The sequence below is a fragment of the Papio anubis genome, chromosome 4, assembly GCF_008728515.1.
Source record: "Papio anubis isolate 15944 chromosome 4, Panubis1.0, whole genome shotgun sequence".
Classification (NCBI taxonomy): Eukaryota; Metazoa; Chordata; class Mammalia; order Primates; family Cercopithecidae; genus Papio; species Papio anubis.
The window spans coordinates 163,445,653-163,465,663 of record NC_044979.1 but is presented as its reverse complement, the minus strand read 5'-3'; the positions used below and the strand labels follow the sequence as shown (position 1 = coordinate 163,465,663).

Below are 20,011 nucleotides of genomic sequence, written 5' to 3'. Positions count from 1 at the left end.
TGAGGGGATGATTCCATCTTGAAAAAAAATTTCTTATGTTAAACTTTTATTCTTTAATATTTCTTTCACTTCTCAGAGCTACAGAGGAAATAGATCTAATTACTCTAAACCTAATCATCCTTTTGAATTAAACTTATGCATGGTTTTCATATCATTTGTGCAAGCTAATAAATCCCAATTTATGTAATGCTTTTCCTATGACATGATTTTGACTCAATATTTCTGTTCCTGCCATTCCTGTATTGCCTTTTTCACACACACACACACACACACCACCACCACCACACACATTTACATGCACACCAACATTTGCAATATGAAGAAATGAAAATACCAACTAGAAAAGGTTTGACATGTACACAATGTAGAAGGGCTCTCTCTCTCTCTCTCTCTCTCTCTCTCTCTCTCTCTCTCTCTCTCCCCCCCCCCCCCTCCCTCCCTCTCTCTCTCTCTCCCTCTCCCCCCCACTCCCTGACTCCCTCCCTCCTTTCTTCCTTTTCTTTCTCTGTCACCCAGGCTGGAGGGCAGTGGTTGGTCTCAGTTCACTGCAGCCTCTACCACCCAGGCTTAAGCAATCTTCCCGCCTCAACCTCCTGAGCAACTGGGACAACAGTCACATGCCACCATGCTTGGCTAATGTATTAGGGTTTTCTAGAGGGATAGAACTAATACAATATATGTATATATGAAAGGGAGTTTATTAAGGAAATTTGACTCACACGATCATAAAGTCAAGTCCCATGAGAAGACGTCTGCCAGTTGAGGAGCAAGGAAGCCAGTGGTGGATCAGTCTGAGTCCCAAAACCTCAAAAGTAGAGAAGCCGACAGTGCAGCCTTCAGTCTGTAACCAAAGGTGCAAGAGGCCCTGGCCAACCACTGGTGTCAGTCCATGAGTCCAAAAGCTGAAGAATGTAGAGTCTGATGTTTGAGGGCAGGAAGAATCCAGCACAGAGAAAGATGAGGACTGGAAGACTTAGCAGGTCTGCTCTTTCCAACTTCTGCCTGCTTCATTCTAGCCACACTGGCAGCTGATTAGATGACGCCCACCCAGATTGAGGGTGTGTCTGCCTCTCCCAGTCCACTGACTCAAATGATAATCTCCTTTGGCAACACCCACACAGACACACCCAGGAACAAGACTTTGCATCCTTCAATCCAATCAAATTGACACTCAATACTAACCATCACAGTTACTTACTTAATTTGTTGCAGACACAAGTTCTCACTATATTGCCCAGGCTGTTCTCGAACTACTGGGCTCAAATGATCATCCCACCTGGGCCTCCCAAAATGCTGGGATTATAGGCATAAACCACCATGCCCAGCCTTAAATTCTATATGTCTATTAATACCTTAACATTATTTACGTTTTCTTGAAGGCCATATGACACCATTCATTTCTTTTGGGCTTTTTACCACGTATTTTTTAAGCGTTCTCTTCTTGAGTCATGTCTCTCATTTCCTGTATTTTATTTTTTTAAATCTCCATTTATGGTGTGAACTGAACCTACAAACTACATCAGTGGTGTGGTTAACATTCTGGTCTTGGAAACTGAACCTGCAATCTAGCTTGGAGGCATTCTTTCCCCAAATACTGTCATCTAAAAATATGTTAAGCAAATCATCCATGTCTTTATTAGCTCTTGATTTAAAAAAAAAAAATGAACAGGACAAGGTCAATCATAAAATCCTGGGACATGTCCTTCAAAGTCCGTATTGGTTGATATTATAAAAGAATCTAATGGGCATCTTTTGGAAACAAAGATCCATCATATTTTGTGTGGTGTTCTCAGCTGGTGGAGAGGTGTCAATATCCCTGCAGAGATTTAAAATATACACGTTTCTTTTACAACCTAAAGATCAGAGAGCCTTCCTCAGAACCTTCATGATTTATGCAGTGTGAGAAATGGGTTGGTATTCAATTATTTTCTGTTCTAACTCATTCATTCATTCATTTATTATATGCCAAGGCCTATCCCACAGTCAATATTATGTGGTTAAAGAAGGGTCATCTGGCCGGGCACAGAGGCTCATGCCTATTATCCCAGCACTTTGGGAGGCCAAGGAGGGTGGATCATGAGGTCAAGAGTTCGAGAACAGCCTGGCCAACATGGTGAAACCCTATCTCTACTAAAAGTACAAAAAAAAAAAAAAAACCCAAAAAACAAAAAACTAGCCAGGCATGGTGGCACATACCTGTAATCCCAGCTACTTGGGAGGTTGAGGCAAGAGAACTGCTTGAACCTGGGAGGCGGAGGTTGCAGTGAGCCGAGATTGCACCATTGCACTCCAGCCTGGGCAACAGGACAAGACTCCGTCTCAAAGAAAAAAAAGAAAAAGTCATCTTTTCACAAAATTGATATTTCTTTATGAAACTTCAAGAAAGAGTGAGGATTTTCCCATGATTCAGGGCTAGATTGATAATGCAAATTAAAAAGCATTAAATTTATATGATTGTTTCTCACCTGGATAAGGAAATACCTTTTTTCCACTTATCTCTTTATATTATCCTGATCTTGATTAAAACATAGTTTTCTACAAAAAAGAATGTATTTCTCTACAGTGTTAAAACTTCATGGTAAACATGGCGATACATAGCAAATGACCCTCACATCCAGTATTGGAGAATATTAGGGAGTGGTGGGGACTATGTTAAACAAAAACACATTCTTTGCTTGTTGGAGAGAAACTACATAAATCCAGCCAATTGTTGTCATATGGGAATCCTAGCTCAGTATTGCCAGATCTTCTGGTTGTTGTTGTTCCCCCCCCCAACAGAATCCAGAAATCTGGGTTTTATGTAAAACTTTCTAGTTTTAAGTGTTGGTAATATTTTTTAAAACAATATAAGAGCCATTAAAACATATCTGTGGGCCAGGTTTAGCTTTCAAGTTGCTAGTATGTAACCTTTAGTCTAGAGGTATAGAGCTAGAGCCCAGCCACAGTATCAGTCTGCCCAGTACTTGCTTCCTGAGGACCTGTGGCTCCTAGCAGAAACAGAACCTTAATACAACTTCCCTGCCACTCTATCTTCCTCTATCCAGATGCCAGTGGTAGTAAGCCAATACACCCCTTGAGGATATCTCACTACACAGAATTTTCCCTTCTCCATCAGACCATAAATTCTTGAGGGAAGAGAAAATTTGTTTGTTTTACAAGCAAAATACACAGCAACTGGGGGCACATCAGCTACAGTGAATGAGCTTCACTTTTTCAACAGTTTTTTTTTTTTTTTTCTGGTCAGCATTGCATCCATGGTAAAATTTACAGCATTTCTTTCCCCAGACTCTAAGACATGACCCTCCTGAAACATGATTTTTTGTTTTAATATAAGAAGTGAAAGATGATTTTTGGTATTTTGGCCATGCAGTTCTCATGACTCAGAGGAAGAATTAAGTCTTCACTCTTACATGCATAGCATGGTGGCATGCAGAAAGGAATGAAGTGGCTTCAAGGTCAGTGATATAGTTTGAATATGTGTCGTCACCCAAATCTCATGTTGAAGTGTAATTCCCAATGTTGTGGTAGGTGATGGGATCATGGGGGTGGATTTCTCATGAATGGTTTAGCATCATCCTCTTTGTACTGTCCTTGTGATAGTGAATGAGTTATCAGAAGATTATTTTGCTTAAAAGTAGTTGCCACCTCCCCAGTCTTGCTCTTGCTCTTGCTTTCACCATGTGATAGACACGCCTGCTCCCTTTTTACCTTCTGCCATGATTGGAAGCTTCCTGAGGCCTTTCCAGAAGTAGATGCTGCGATGTATTCTATAAAGTCTGAATAATCGTGAACCAATTGAACCTCTTTTCTTATAAATCACTCAGTCTCAGGTATTTCTTTATAGCAATGTTAGTAATGGTCTAAATACAGAAAATTGGTACTAAGTAGTGGGAGATTGCTATAAAGATACCTGAAAATGTGGAAGCCACTTGGGAATTGGGTAACAGGTAGAGGCTGGAAGAGTTTGGAGAGCTCAGAAGACAGGAAGATGAAGAAAACTTTAGAACATCTTAGACGTTGGTTAGTTGATTGTGACAGAAATAATGATAGTGATACAAACAGTGAAGTCCAGGCTACCAAGGTCTCAGATGGAAATAAAGAACTTACTGGAAACTAGAGCAGAGGTCACTTTTGTTATGCCTAAGTGAAGAACTTGGTTGCATTATGCCCCCACCCTAGGAATCTTTGGAACTTTGAACTTGAGAGTAATGATTTAGGACACCTGGCAGAAGAAATTTCTAAGCAGCAAAGCATTCAAGATGTGGTATGACTGCTTCTGACAGCCTGTACTCATATGCAGCAGCAAATAAATGGTTTAAAGCTGGAACTTATATTTAAAATGGAAGCAAAGTGTAAAAGTTTGGAAATTTTGAAGTCTGGTCATATAGTAGAAAAGAAAATATCATTTTCAGGAGAAAATTTAAGTAGGTTGCTGAGTGACCACTTGCTATAGAAATTTGCATTAGTGAAAAGAAAGCAAGAGCTGATAGCCAAGACAATGGGGAAAAAGGCCTGAAAGGTATTTCAGAGATCTAAGAGGCAGCTTCTTCCATCACAGTACCTGAGGCCTAGGAGGAGACAATGGTTGTGTGGGCCATGCCCAGGACCCTGCATAACCTTGGGACATGACTCCTTTTATCCTGTCAGCTTCCGCTCCAGCAGTGGCTCAAAGTGGTCCAGGAACAGCTTAGGCCACAGCTCCAGAGGGTGCAAGCCATAAGTGTTGGTGACTTCTATGTGGTGTTTACTCTGTGGGCACACAGAGTGCAAGAGTGTTTGAGGCTTGGGAACCTCTGCATACATTTCCTAGGACGTATAGAAAAACGTAGGTGTCCAGGCAGAAGCCTGCTGAAGGGGCAGAGTCCTCATGGAAAACTTCTACTAGGGTAGTACAGAGGGAAAATGTGAGGTCAGATCCCCCACACAGAGTGCTCATTGGGAAACTGCCTGGTAGATCTCTGGAAGAAGGTCACCATCCTCCAGACCCTGTAGATCCACTGGCAGTTTGTGCCCTCACTGTGGAAAAGCTGCAGGCACATAACAACCTGTGAGAGCAACTCTGGGGCAGAATCCCACAAATCCAGAAGGGTAGTACTGCCCACAACCTTAGGAGTCCACCCCTTGTATCAGGGTACCCTGGATGTGGGACATGTAGTCCAAGGAAGCTTATAGTAGAAAGCTTAGTTTGAAGCTTTAAGATTTAATGACTACTGTGCTGAGTTTCAAATTTGCATAAGGCCTGTAGCCCCTTTCTTTTAGCTGATTTCTCCCTTTTGGAATAAGAGTGTTTACCCAATGCTTGTGTCGTCATTGTGTCTTGGAAGTGACTAACTTGGTTTTTTTTTATTATTATTTTTTAAATTTATATTTTATTTTTGTTTTACTGACTCATAGGTGGAAGGGACTTACCTTGTTTCAGATGAGACTTTGAACTTTGGTCTTTTGAGTTAATTCTGGAATGAGTTGAGACTTTGGGAGATGATTGGGAAGGCATGTTTGTATTCTGAAATGTAAGACAGACATGAGATTTGAGAGAGGCCATGGGAAGAATGGTATAGTTTCAATCTGTGTTCACACCCACATCTTCTGTTGAAATGTAATCCCCAATTTTGGAGGTGGGACCTGGCGGGAGAATGATGAGATTATGGTGGTGGATTTCTCACAAGTGGTTTAGTACCATCCCCTTGGTACTGTCTTTGTGATAGTGAATCAGTTCTTGAGAGAATTGGTTGTTTAAAAATGTTTGGCACTTTCCTGCTACTGCGCTTGCTCCTGCTTTCACCATGTGACAGGACTGTTCTCCCTTCGCCTTCTGGTATAATTGGAAGCTTCCGGAGGCCTCTCCTGAAGCAGATGCCACTGTTTTCTATGCATCCTGAAGAACCATGAGCAAATTAAACCTATTTTCTTATAAATTACTCGGTCTCATGTATTTCTTTATAGCAATGTGAGAATGGCCTAATACAGTCAATAACAGTTATTGAGCACCTATGAAATTCCCCAAAGCTATAGACACAGAAGCTAGCATATAGTTGTGGACAATACGTGTCTGAAAAAGTATCTCTCAAAAATGCCTTCATGAATGAAGCAAGTGTCTGTCAAAATTGATACAGAGTTCTTCCCACATAGATCTCAGTTTCTGATCCTCTTGGGCAGAAGCAAGTCTTCTACTATATTATCTGAAGCCGTGTTGCCTCCTGGACCCAAGGCCACTGTGCCCAGCCTTTGTGCTCCCTGGATCTCCTCCAGGAGCACCCTCACCCACTGTGCAAAAGGCTGTGCAAAGTAGGTAAGAGTGCCCAGAGATAGCTCTGTGTATGCCCACTCCTGACATTCCTAAATTCTCAAATCTTCCCACTTTTGCCTCTTCCATAAATCCCAGTGGCTACCCTGGGTCACATGTATGTACTTTTTAAATGAAATTGAAATATGAAAGATAATAAATGCAAGCCAGCTGTTTATACGATAGACTATTAGGTACTCAAATCTGGAAATATATTTTTAGACTTGTGTCACTCATAAATACAATTTTAAAATTAATACACTAGCAATAGCTACTATTTATAGAATGGAAACTATACATGTTAGATGCTATTTGTGTGTTACTTTTTTGAGTCCTCACAAAGAATTTTCAACAAACGATTATATGTGTTGGATGCATTACATATTACCTCCTTATTAGTCACCAGAAATTATAAAAATTAAAAAAAAAGGAAAGTATTATTAGTTCTCTTAACAATTCAGGAAAACAAGACTGAAAGAGTCTTACATATTTTACTTAACTTTACCTTGCTGGCAAGTGACTTTGAACCCAACCTTCAGAAAAGATCATGTGTTTTCATCACACTAAAAAGTCTCTTTTGTGGCAGTCTGCCAGTTAGTTTTACCAGTCACCCAATTTGCTTGTATACTTATATGCAAGTTAGGAATAATTTTGGAATCCCAGCACTTTGAGAGGCCGAGGCAGGCGGATCACCTGAGGTTGGGAGTTTGAGACCAACCTGACCAACATGGAGAAACCCCATCTCTACTGAAAATACAAAATTAGCCAGGTGTGGTAGTGGATGCCTATAATCCCAGCTGCTAGGGAGTCTGAGGCAGTAGAATAGCTTGAACCTGGGAGGCGGAGGTTACGGTGAGTCAAGATCGTGCCATTGCACTGCAGCCTGGGCAACAAGAGCAAAACTCCATGTCAAATTGTAATAATAATAATAATTTTGGCCACAAATAACAGAAAACCTAAATTACATTATACAATATTATAATTTGCTTTCTGTCAGAAGCTGTGAGACAGAGACTAGTGTTACAAGTTTTCACAGGGAGTGTTCTCAGAAGCATCACCTTAGGGGAAATTAAGGAAGCAGAACTCTAGACAGAAGGAAAGTTGGAGTGAGTTTTATCTATAACAAGGACTCAGCTAAGCTTGAGGGATGCCTTACAGAAGAGAGGGCCCTTCAGAGTTATCCTGTTTTGAGGAGAGTTACTCAGATTGTTTATTTTCATACCAAATAGTCATTAGATGTGGGTTTCCCCAAGATGAAGACATCTCCTTAGATGTGGAAGCATTCCTCAGCTGATACAATTCTGGAAGAGGTCTTGACCTCTGAGAGATGTCAACACATAATCTTCATAGCAGATGGGAGAATAACTACCTCAATCCTGATGGAGATATCTAGGATGTCCAGCATTGCATCTACTACAAACAAATGTCTTGATTTTCTCTGATATGAAGAAAAGTTTAGATATTAATGGTTGTAATTTTGGTTCAGCTATTCAATGGTGTCAAGCCTTCTTTACATCTGTTTTTCTCTTGGCCTTTCTGTATGATCACAAGATGGTGACTACAACTCCAGGTATCAAAATGAGAAGGGAGAAGTCAGTGGGCTGTATATCAAGGTTCCCTTCATTAGGGAAGGTAAGGCCAGCCCCAAAGTTCTCCAGCAGACTTACCTGTTACTCTTATTGTCTATAACTAAGTCACAGAGCAGGAGAGATGGGCAAATTTCATAGTTTCTGGAAAAAGAAAGCATTCTCTTGACTGATTTAATTTTCTGAGATTGGAAAATTTTGTCTGATGAGGTTTACTGACAAAGGAGAAGGAGGGAATGGATATGTTGAAGGCAAAATGCAAAAGCAGGGTTAGCCATGGGTCATTTTATTCTTAACTTGTAACCATGTTGACTTCTAAAAAGCATATGTCTTACAAGCATACATGAGGCATCAGAGCATTTGGGGTAGGGGAAAAGAGAAGATATGAGGTGTGGATAAGAACAAATGATTCTTTCCTTAAATCAGTGCTTATCTCAACTCATTTGAATCTACAGAATATGATAGATGATCAAAAGTAAAGTGGAGATGGAAAAGAGAACAGGGATAATGCACTGAACTTAGGTAGGAATTCCAACTTTATATGTAATGGGTAACAAAAAGAATGACTAAACAAATCCAGTTCTATCTAGTGAGAACTAAACTGTACTTTCATTTATCTCAATCTCTGTTTGCACCATCAGAAACATTTAGCTTGTTGTTAGCTGTTTCCCAATGCTATTGTTTATTGGCACTGAAAGTGGATAACAATACATCTGTGGTAGATTAGCTTAGTAAGGCTTGTAAATGGGGTCGCAGAGTCCTAGAAATTTAGGACTGGAGAGACTTTGGAAATCATTTAATGCAAACTCATCATTTTACACACAGGAAACTGAGGTCAAGAAGGGGCAAGTTGCCCAAAATAAATATAGGTGTGAACTTTTGAAAGATCTTTTTTGTTTGTTTGTTTTCCTTTGCCTTTTAAATTAACTAATAGTTACGTGTTTTGCTAGTCTTGGACTTCTCTTTGAACAGAGTTGAGCAGAGTGTGATCCTGTTCATCACCAAAAACGTTGAAAAGACTCATTCATATTCAGGGAAAAGAAATGCAGATAGCTTAAGTAATTTTCTTAAGATTGAAGCCTACCTCATATGCCAAAAATAATCAAACATCAGAAGTACCACCTTTTGACAAAGTAATTATTTTAAAATAATACTTGCTGATTGTTACTAAATTCACAGAACAATTAACATGTTTCTGAGTCAGCAAAAATAAAACACATTTCAGCAAGCATCTATTTAACTTCGTGATGTCCCAACGGACCAATCTAAACATAGATTTCAATGGCGAAAGTTTGTTTAACGGAAAACCTATCCAAAGAGAAACATTTGTTTCATCTGTAGTGGAGAAATATCCATCTGCTATTAGGTTGGCACAGAAAGCCAAGAATTTTGCAAAACTTTCCACTGGCTGGTTGTTGCTTGGGATCCAAGTGAAGAAAATATTTGAAAAAAAAAATCAATGGTCGATCACTTTTAAAAATGAAACTTTGACAAAAATTTATGTGGGGATTGGGTGGTTCAACAACTAAATGACATTTTGCTGTTATTGGATGAACGATGTTTGGGAGTATAAATAGAGTTCCAGCATGAGTGAACTGGCAAAGATGAATCGTGTATCTAAATAGCAAAATCATGGTTACCAGAGGCTGAGAAGAGTAGTGGAAAGTTGGGTGGAAAATGGAGATAGTTAATGGGTAGAAAATGCAGTTAGATACAATGAATTAGATCTAATATTTGACAGCACAACCAGGTGACTGAAGTTAGCAATAGTTTGTTGTATATTTTCTAATAGCTCAGGGACTACAATTGGAATGTTTGTAACTCAAAGAAATGATGAATGCTTGAGGTTATGGAAACCCTATTTACCTTGATGTGATTAATACACATTGCATGCCTGTAGCAAAATATCTCATGTCCTCCATTAATATATACACTTACTATGTACTCATAAAAATAATTTTCTTTTAAAAGAAGAAACTAAAAAACATACCAAAATTATTTGAAATAGTGACTATCATCAGATGAACTCTTAAGGTGGGAATGCTTTTTTATATTACCTTTTTTAGCTTACGTTAATTAGTAAACTATACAAATTATTGTTTTGCTTCTGCATTCCTTTTAAAATATGTAAATTAATTCACTTTTTAACTCCCTCAAAGGAACAAAAGTATGTATTAATTCTGATTAACATTTATATCACTTCCAGACTTCACCACTATGCAATATATCCAAGTTACAAAAATGCATGTGTATCCCTTAAATCTATACAAATAAAAAAATGAAAAATAAAGTTTGATCATCAAATTTTATGTTAAAGAGGGTACTTTAGAGACATTATTGGTTAGAACTATTTATTTTACAATAAAAAACCAAAGCCATGTAGATTAAATAACTTTGTCTGTATCACAGAGCAAGTCAGTGATTTTCCAGGTTCTTTCATTACATTGCATTAGTCTATAAAGAAAGAAGGCTCCCTCAGTCTCTACAGTCTGAATATAATCTGCACATTAGAATTCATTGAGCCAACATGGCTTTCTTATTTCTTTTTCGAAAAAGGGCAGGGTATAAAAAACAGACCAATGGACACTTAAGAATTGACAGATAAAACAGAAAACAGATACACTACAAAACATGGAGATTTTGTGTAATTATTAGAGGAGCAAATAACTTTGCATATTGCAGTAGTCCTTGAGAACTTAGTGTACATTAAACACACTTTAATAGTTGAGATTCATAATGCCTATTTTGAATTATGAAGGCATTTCAGTATATGTATAGCACATTTTGTATATGCCTAAGTCATTAGGGAAAGAAAGACTACAGGGGAAATTTAAAATCTGGATAGGACAAATTTTGCAAACAACTTCTAGTACTTAGAAATAAAATGCAATTCAGTGATATGAATACATTTCTTAGGACTTCTGATACAAAAATATGTATTGATATAATTAAAATCAGTATGACAAATTGTTATGGTAATTCTAATATTTTGGCTTTTAGTAATTCAAGTTTCCCTTCTCTTGACTGCAATTACAGATGGATTAATCATAATAGTAGTTAATTATTAATTCAAATAAAATATTTTTTTCTTTTGCAAATTATAACTAGGAATTTGTTTTAGGTTGTAAAGTCATTATATAAATCTTCTATTTCTTTGATGTAGGCAGTTTCAATATAGTATGCTTGTGATGTTTGTTGCTTATTAATCATTATTTTATAATGAAATGCAAAATATACTCTAGCCAAATTTGAAAAGTGGGAGTAGTAACACCCAAACTATTTTAATATTTTAATGCAATATTTAATTATCTTTATTAAGTATTGACTTTATTAAATTGGTAAGTAGAACTCTAGGAAGTCATTGATTAAAACAACTCCTCCAATCAAAAGAGAACTAGAAAGTTTTATTCATATTCTCCTCACTGCTCCTTTTCCTTCTCCCTAAGACAAAGCTTGACATGACCCGTTTGTGTATGTGCGTGCGAGAGATAAAAATTTAAACTATTTTATTTCACACACACAAGTATGTGTGTAAGTACGAAAATACCCAAACTGTTCCTTAAAATTTTAAACAAAAACAAAATTTACAGAGTTAGAATATCAGTGTTTGGAAGAAAGATTCTTAAGACTGATTATGAATTTCTGGCCAGATATAAGCAAATAATGTTATTGTTGTAGGTGTTTATATAAATTTTGTTTGTTCTTTTGTGCAAATCTGGAAATATGCAGTTCTACATTCGTTTATTTTTACTATAAAAAATTTAAATCAAAATACTCTAGCATTATTCTATGCTGTTTATTCTGTTAAATCTCTTCCCTTGACTATCTTTTCTAGTGACAGGAAGGGTCATAGCAGAGGAGGGGGAAACTATTACTTGTCCCCTACATTCTTTATGATTGATCTCTACAATCAGTTGGAGATGACATAGAAACCTCGACCAATACCCACTCCTGAGATTACAATAAATCATTTTATTTTAAAATTCTTACAAGTTAATTCTCCAACATCATAGTTTAAACCATGAAATTATTTTAGTCAAAGCTCATATGGAAAACAATGTTGCAGAAAACTAGAGGGGCAGCTAAATAGTCCAATAGAAAAACATGAACATGTGACCAGCCCCGTGCCAACAGCAAATAAGCCAAGATATTTGATGCTGCCCCTTGGAAAATAGTTTCCAATTTCTATATATTAGCCATTCAAAGAAACGTAGAGCAATAAAAACATGGAAAAGCAATGACAAAAGAGGATGAATTAATGTACTCTTTAATACAATAATTCACGTTCCTGAAACAATTTATTTAAAAAGGACACCTGGTGTAAATTTATTCCCACTGACAATTTTAAGATTCATTTGTCAAAGTTACGTGTGCTTGTTATAAGAATAACTTACATATGGTGTGTATTGATACTTTATTTTTGTAATATTCAGGTAACTTTCTCATCTTTACTTTTGCAGTAACTACCTTGATAATCACTATATATTTTCCTAGAGAAATAAAATAATGTGGAAATGGCTCTGTACTGTGTACAATTCATGGAATAAAATTGATGGGAATGGTTTATGCCTTGTAAATAGCTGATCTGAAAATTTCTAATTAAAATAACATTGGCTTAAACATGGATGGTTGGAATAATATATTAAATACCCTGGAATATTTGTGCTCTATATTTTCTATCTTTGCAGTCTTAAGCTATTCTAATGCTATTGGATGTTGCTGATAAATTAACGTGGTTTTATTATGGTAAAACTACAATACGGCACCAAAATAAAACTAATAAAATATTTTGTTTTTAATAGAAATTTATAGTATATGTAGTTTCGTGGCTGTTTCTCACATTTTTCTCTCATTCATACATAACCCTTTGTTTAAAATACAATTTGAAAAAAGATGAGGTTAGATATATAGAATGAAAAAAAAAGAAAAGTGGAGAAAAATGGGAGGAGTATAAATTTTTAAGGTAAGCTTTCACTATGAAATCAATAAAAAATGAAACGTATGTAATAAACATAAGTCATACAAATCAGAGCAGTGAATGGTTAAGTAGCACCTTTCTTGCACCCCAGGTTGTTAGTAAAGCATTCACTGGGTAAAACTCACAAGCCACACACTCGTTCCAGTGCTGCAGGAGGTCTGGCAGGGTAAAATGAAAGGCTCTGGGAGAAGAGCGCGGCCCTCAAAGCTGTGGAGCTTCTAAGCTTTAAGATTACAGAAGAACCTACCTTTTTCTCTAATAGCCATTTGATATGATAGAAACAAACCTATCATATCTTGTTACCTTACCATCCCTTCCACTGGCATGATCAGGATTAGGGTCGAAGCCTTTCAGATGACCAGAATTGGTTGACTTTATTATTATGCTGAAGTTAGTTTATATGGTGTTTATGAGATGGTAATAACATGTTTTCCGACAGGCCAACAAGAAGAGCCCAGGTAGCTTGTTACTTCTGCTTTGGTCACATTGGTGAACAATAGATACTGTATTGTATACTATGTTCAATTTCAGTCAGAAGAAACAACCACTTCTCATTATATCCTGTTTTTGGAGGAATAGTAGGCCAGATCACAAATCTAAGTTTGATTGGTATAGGCAAGTATTAGAACTGACAAACATGAAGTTAAACATTTCTAGAAATGGTAACTTTTTTAAGTGGATATTTTAAAGAAGAGCAGATATTTAAATCATGAAGCAGTATAAAATACTTGAGAAATCAAAAGTGTAGCTTACTGTAAAAAGCTAATTTTAAAATTTCTCAATCACCACTACATATATTAATAAAATGGTAAAACTTGTATTCAGTATTGTGATCAGAAAATCATAATTTTTGCTTTTCCTTCTAATACTAACAGGTTTATGACAAAAATTTAATTTGCAGCATGACATTTACGAATACGATCCTTAATGATTCTGTGTAATAGAAATGAGTAAAGTGCATAAGAAGATGATATACCTGATATTGACTTATCATTTTTCCACTCATACAAGCCCTTTAAGTCCACGTGCTTTAATAATCATCTGTCAAAGCCTTTATTTGGCATATCAGCTATTATGCTTTGAGTATTTAATAATAAAAGCAGGTTAAAAATAGTGCCTGCCCCCCTTTTTCCTCTTATCAAAAAATTTTTAAAAATTGGTTTAAAGTTGATAGTATTTTTATTTTATAAGGTATAATTAATTCTTAGTCTAATGGATTTCACTGGAAGACGATATTAACACCAAGACTCTCTACTTAGAAATTTAAAATTCAAGGGAAATATCATTACACCAAATACTATTTTCCACAGAATTTTGCCTAACACTGGACTATGCTTCATCAGGTGAAGTGTGGCCAGGGAATAGAAATCAAGAGAGGGAGGGAAACAACTAGGGTAAGAACCATTTTACTTTGAAATAAGCCAAAAAAATACATATAAATAAAGATAATAGAGGTGAGTGATGTCTGTTAAGTCATGGGATCCCACAGAAACAAGAAAATAATTTAAACCTAAGAATCATCCATGACTTAACTCCACATACATCTACTACCAACTTATTGGTGTAAAGCAAAATACACCAATAATATGAATCACAGTTGGTATTAATTTATTCAAAAATTTAACTTTGTGGCTTAAAACAGTCTTTTCTAACCCCAAATTTCTAACCTATATAGGAAAATCTTGGCCCATTAAACACTTGAGTCCATCTCTTTTAAATTATATTGTCAAAATGTTTACTAGGAGAAAGTATAAATTATTTGAAAATCATTTTCGTTAAAAGTTACTTTTATATGAAGTGCTCCATAGACCATAAAAACCATCCTAAAACTGAATTCACTGTGGATCAACATTTAGGCTGGACTCTGCTGGGGAAATCTTTTCCTCACATGTGAATGTGTTAACTGGCTGGGGGGATGATCTGCAAATAACTTATGTAGGATGGCTAGGAAAAGGTAGCTCTCTCAGTCCTGTCTCCCTTCTATGCAGAATTACAGCCTAATGAAGTTCTTTTGGTTGAATGCAGAGTCATCAGAATGAGTAAGTGCAGCCAAATAAGAGTACCAAGGCAGAAATATAATGCAAACATCAGCTGACATTACATTGACTATCTTAACATGGGTCAAATGAAGTGGACGAGCACTGCAAAGATGTGGCCGAAAGATCTCGTTCAAACTACAGTCAACAATAATTTGTTGTACATTTAAAAATAACTAACAGAGTATAATGGGATTGTTTGTAACACAAAGAAAGGATAAGTCCTTGAGGTGACAGATACCCCATATAACTTGATGTGATTATTATGCATTGTATGCCTGTATTAAAATATTGCATGTCTTCCATAAATAAATATATGCACCTACTGTGTACCCACAAAAGATGAAAATTTAAAAAAAGATGTAGCCCAAAGTGCATGCATAAGGGAGGGTCATTAATTGGGGATAAGAGTGCTGCCAATACCATGAACAGCTTGTGAACTTCATATTCTTGCTATTTCCAAATACATCTTTTTTTCTTAAGTCGACAATTACCAAGTCTACCTAATGCCCCCCTCTGCTAAAATATGCCTTTAAAATTATTTCTAATCAAGTTCATTGAAGTGTAATTAAAATTAATCCACTCTGAGTGTATGGTTGCATGAATTTTAAAAAATGTATGCACTCATGTAACCACTACCTGATCACTTAGAACATTCCCATAATCCCAAAAGTGTCATTCATGACTCTGCAGAAAAGACTAATGCTTTCTGTCAGGCAGCCTTAAAATGATTTTACCCTTTTAAATAGCCTTTTTTTTTTTTAAAAAAAAAAAAAAAAAAAGAAACAAACAAACAAAAAAAACAGTTTTAGTTTCACAATGAAATTGAGCAGTAAGTACAGGGAGTTCTCACATATCCCCTGCCCCCAAATAAGAGTAGCCTCTTCCATTATCAGTATCCCCTACCACTGTGGTACGTTTATTATGATTGATGCACCTAACCTGACACATCATTATCATCCAAATTCAGGGTTTACATAAGGGTTCACTCTTGTATATATATTATATGGCTTTTGACAAATATATAGTGAGATGTATCTACCATTGAAGTATCATTTAGAGTAGTTTAACTGCCATAAAACTCTGTGTTCTGCTTATTCATCTCTTGTTATTCATTTCTTCCATTGTTTATTTTTCTGTTCCTCCACTGAAGGAAATCTTGTTTGTCTCCAAGTTTTGACAATTAAAAATAAAACTGTGGCAGGGTGTGGTGACTCAACCTGTAATCCCAGCACTTTGGGAGGCCAAGATGGGCAGATCACTTGAGCTCAGGAGTTCGAGAGCAGCCTGGCAAAACCCTGTGACTAAAAAAAAAAATATGAAAATTAGCCGGGCATGGTGGTGCACACCTGTAGTCCTAGCTACTTGGGAGGCTGAGGTGGGAGGATCTCTTGAGCTCAGGAGGTCGAGGCTGCAGTGAGCTGAGATTGCACCACCACACTTCAGTCTAGGTGACAGAGTGAGATCCTGTCTCAAAACATAAAATAAAATATAATAAAACTGGTATAAACATTCATGTGTAGGTTTTTGTATGGATTTGGTATGATTTTTATTGTTAAAGATTAGTTTTTATGTTGTAGAGTTTTATATATATATGAATCATTTAATTTGTGTGCTTATGTGTTTGGCTTCTTTTCCTCAGCATAATATTTTAAGATTCATCTATGCATCAGTTGCATATATCAGGAGGTTTTTTTTCTTACAGTTTAGTAATATTCCATTACATGAATGTAGTATAATTTCTTTATCTCTTCAGTTGTTAAGAACATTTAGGGTGTTCAGTTTGGGGATATTTGAAATGTTACAAAAATTTGGAACAGATCTTATGATAAATACATTTTTATTTTTGTTATCAGAATGATATTACTGAGTCATGTGATATTTTTATTTTTAACATTATATAAAACTGTTTTAAATAGAACAGTTGTTTTCCAAAGTAGCTATGCTATTTTTTATACCTTCAATCAAAGTATATAAAAGTTTCCTGTTACTGTACATAATCTCCAACAGAAAGGACTTATGGTAAATCTTTAACAAATTTTAGTCACTCTGCTCCCTGTTAGTGGTATCTTTTTATGGTGTTTTTGAAAGAAATTGACTTTTATTGAGGTATGATTTATATATAATTAAATGACCACATTAAGAGTACAATTTGATAAGTTTTGCTAACTGTACATATCAATGTTTAACCACCACAATTAAAAATTATATCATTTTTATCTTCTCAAAATGTTCCTTTATACTCTTCTGTAGGCAATCTTCCCCAGTCGTCAACACAGACACCAATGGATCTGAATTCAGTCATTGTCGACTGGTGTTCTGCCTGTCCTAGATGTCATGTAAGTGGATTCAAATAACTGTGCTCTTGTGTCTGACTCCTTTTGTTCAGCGTGGTGCTTTTGAGATTTATCTATGTCATTTGGGGTATCAGTAATTCATATCTTTTATTTCCAACTAGAGTTGTGTGATTATACCACAATGTCTTTTGCAAATTAGTTGTTTCATTTTATATATTTTATATGTATCAGCAGTTTATAAGTTATAAATAACTTTTCTTTATAAATTACCCAGTTTCAGGTAGTTCTTTGGTGGTGTTTTCGTGTCGCTCTATGTTCTAACACCTGATATTGTTGGTCTTATTTTTAGCCATTTTAGTACTAGATGCTCCTCAACTCACGATGGGTTTATGCCCCAATAAGCCCATTGTTAAGTTGAAAATATCACAAGTTGAAAATGCATTTTTAATACACCTTAACTATCAAACATCATAGTTTAGCCTAGCCTACCTTAAACAGGCTCACAACACTTACATTATTCTGCAATTGAGCAAAATCATCTGGCAACATAGCAAACTGTAGAGTATCTCTTGTTTACCCTGGTGATCTTGTGGCTGACTGGAAGCCTTAGCTCCCTGCCACTGCCCAACACCGCAAGAGGGTATTCTACTGCTTTCTACTGAATGTGTATTGCTTTTGCACCATTTTAAAGTAAAAAAAAAAGTTACATGTCAAGTCATCAAAAGTTGTTTTGATGGGATTTTCTGTTTGCGTAGTAATATTTCACTTTAGTTGTAATTTCTGTATACCTGACAGCTAATTATATTGTGAATGTTTACATTTATTTACTTGACGTTTCATACCTTCTTTTATGAAATTGTTGTTCACATTTTTTGTCCAGTTTCTAAACCACAGTTTACTTTATCATTATTAATATGTTTTTTCTTTTATAAAATTTGAATATATAAGTCCCATATAAGGTCAACTTATTTTTTTTTCTTGCATGGCTAGTGCTATACAAGATGATAAAGATATACGCCTACATTTTCTTTCATTAAGTTTATATTTCAGCTCATATGTAAAATCTATAATCCATTTTGAGTTAATTTTGTAGATGGGGTGAGGTAAGAATAGATACACAACTTTTAGGTTGATAATTCAGTTGTCCTAGCACTAGTTTATTGAAGATAATTCTTTCCCCATTAAATGTCCTTGAACTTTTTCTAAAAAGCAATTGACTATATGTGTTTGCGTGTTGATATGGTTTGAGTCTGTGTCCCCACCCAAAGCATGTCAAATTGAAATCCCCAGTGTTGGAGGTGGGGCCTGGTGGGGAGTGATTGGTTCATGGGGACAAATTTTCCCTTTGGTATTGTTTTTATGACAGTGGGTGAGTTATGAGATCTGGTTGTTTAAAAGTGCGTAATACCTGCCCACTCTCTCTTACTCCTGCTTTGGCTATGTAAGACATGACTGCTTGCCCTTCGCCTTCTATCATGATTGAAAGTTTCCTGAGGTCTCCCCAGTCATGCTTCCCGTACAGCTTGTGGAACTGTGAACAAATTAAATTTCCTTTCTTTATAAATTACCCAGTTTCAGGTAGTTCTTTATAGTAGTGAGGGAATGGACTAATACAGTTATATCCTGTTCCATCTTTTTCCTAATGCTTTGCTGCATTATCTTATAACACAGCTTTATAATCTTGAAATCATATCCTGTAAGCCCTCAAAATCTGCTATTGAAGGTCCTTTGTATTTCCATATCAATTTGACAGTTATCTGGTTGATTTTCTCAAAAGTTCTTTTGGCTTCCAAAATTTGAAAGCAGCCTAAGTGTTATCAAGAGTTGAATGGATAAATAAAATGCAGTACAAATACACAATGGAGTACTATTCGGCAGTAGAAAGAATGAAATCCTGTCATTTGCAACAACGTGGATGGAACTGGAGGTCATTATGTTAAGTGAAATAAGCCATACACAGAAAGACGAACTTCATATATTCTCACTTATTTGTGAGAGCTAAAAATTAAAACAATTGAACTCATGGAGATGGAGAATAGAATGATGGTTACCAGACGCTTGGAAGGATAGTGGGAGTGAGGAATGTGAATGGTTAATGGGTACAAAAATAGAGTTTGATAGGGTTAATACCTGTTGATACAACAACATGGTAACTACAGCCAACAATAATTTATTGTACATTTAAAAATAACCAAAATAGTATAATTGAAATATTTGTAACACAAGGAAAGGATAACTACCTGAGGTGACAGGTACCCCATTTACCCTGATGTGATATTACACTTTGTATGTCTGTATCAAAATATCTCAGGTACTGATAAATGCATATGCCTACTATGTACCCAAAAAATCAAAAACAACATAAAATTAAACAACATAAAATTTCTGCTGGCTTCTGTTGTTTCCTGGCAATCTTTGTCTTCCTTGGCTTGTCAACTCGTGCCTCCAATCTCATCCTCCTTTCTTCATGCGGTGTTCTTTCCTCTCTGTGCTGGTGTCTCTGCATTCAAATTTGTTTCTTTTTATCAGGTCGAACCCTACTCTAGCATGACCATATTTTAACTTGATTACATCTGCAAAAACCCTATTTCCGAATAAGATCACACTCACAAGTTTCAGGTAGACACGAATTTGGAGGAGAATATTTAACCCAGTACAGTACTATTTTAACAGATGTGTCTTTATATCTCATTTTGTAATTGTTCATTATCATTATATTGAAATACATAAGACTGTCATATATTTACAACATACCTGTAATCTTATTACATTTACTTATGAGTTGTAAGATATATTTTGCGGATTATTTAAAATTGTGTATACAAATTATT

General features: G+C 36.0%; 1 long non-coding RNA gene across 1 annotated transcript in view; it reads left to right on the top strand.

Moving 5' to 3' along the window:
- LOC110742782 overlaps nucleotides 1-19,067 on the top strand; it is a 107,799-nt gene extending 88,732 nt beyond the window's left edge. Inside the window, exon 3 of the long non-coding RNA XR_002520848.2 lies at nucleotides 17,137-19,067. This is a non-coding gene — a long non-coding RNA (uncharacterized LOC110742782). The remainder of the gene's footprint in view (nucleotides 1-17,136) is intronic.
- Nucleotides 19,068-20,011: the final 944 nt, after the last annotated feature.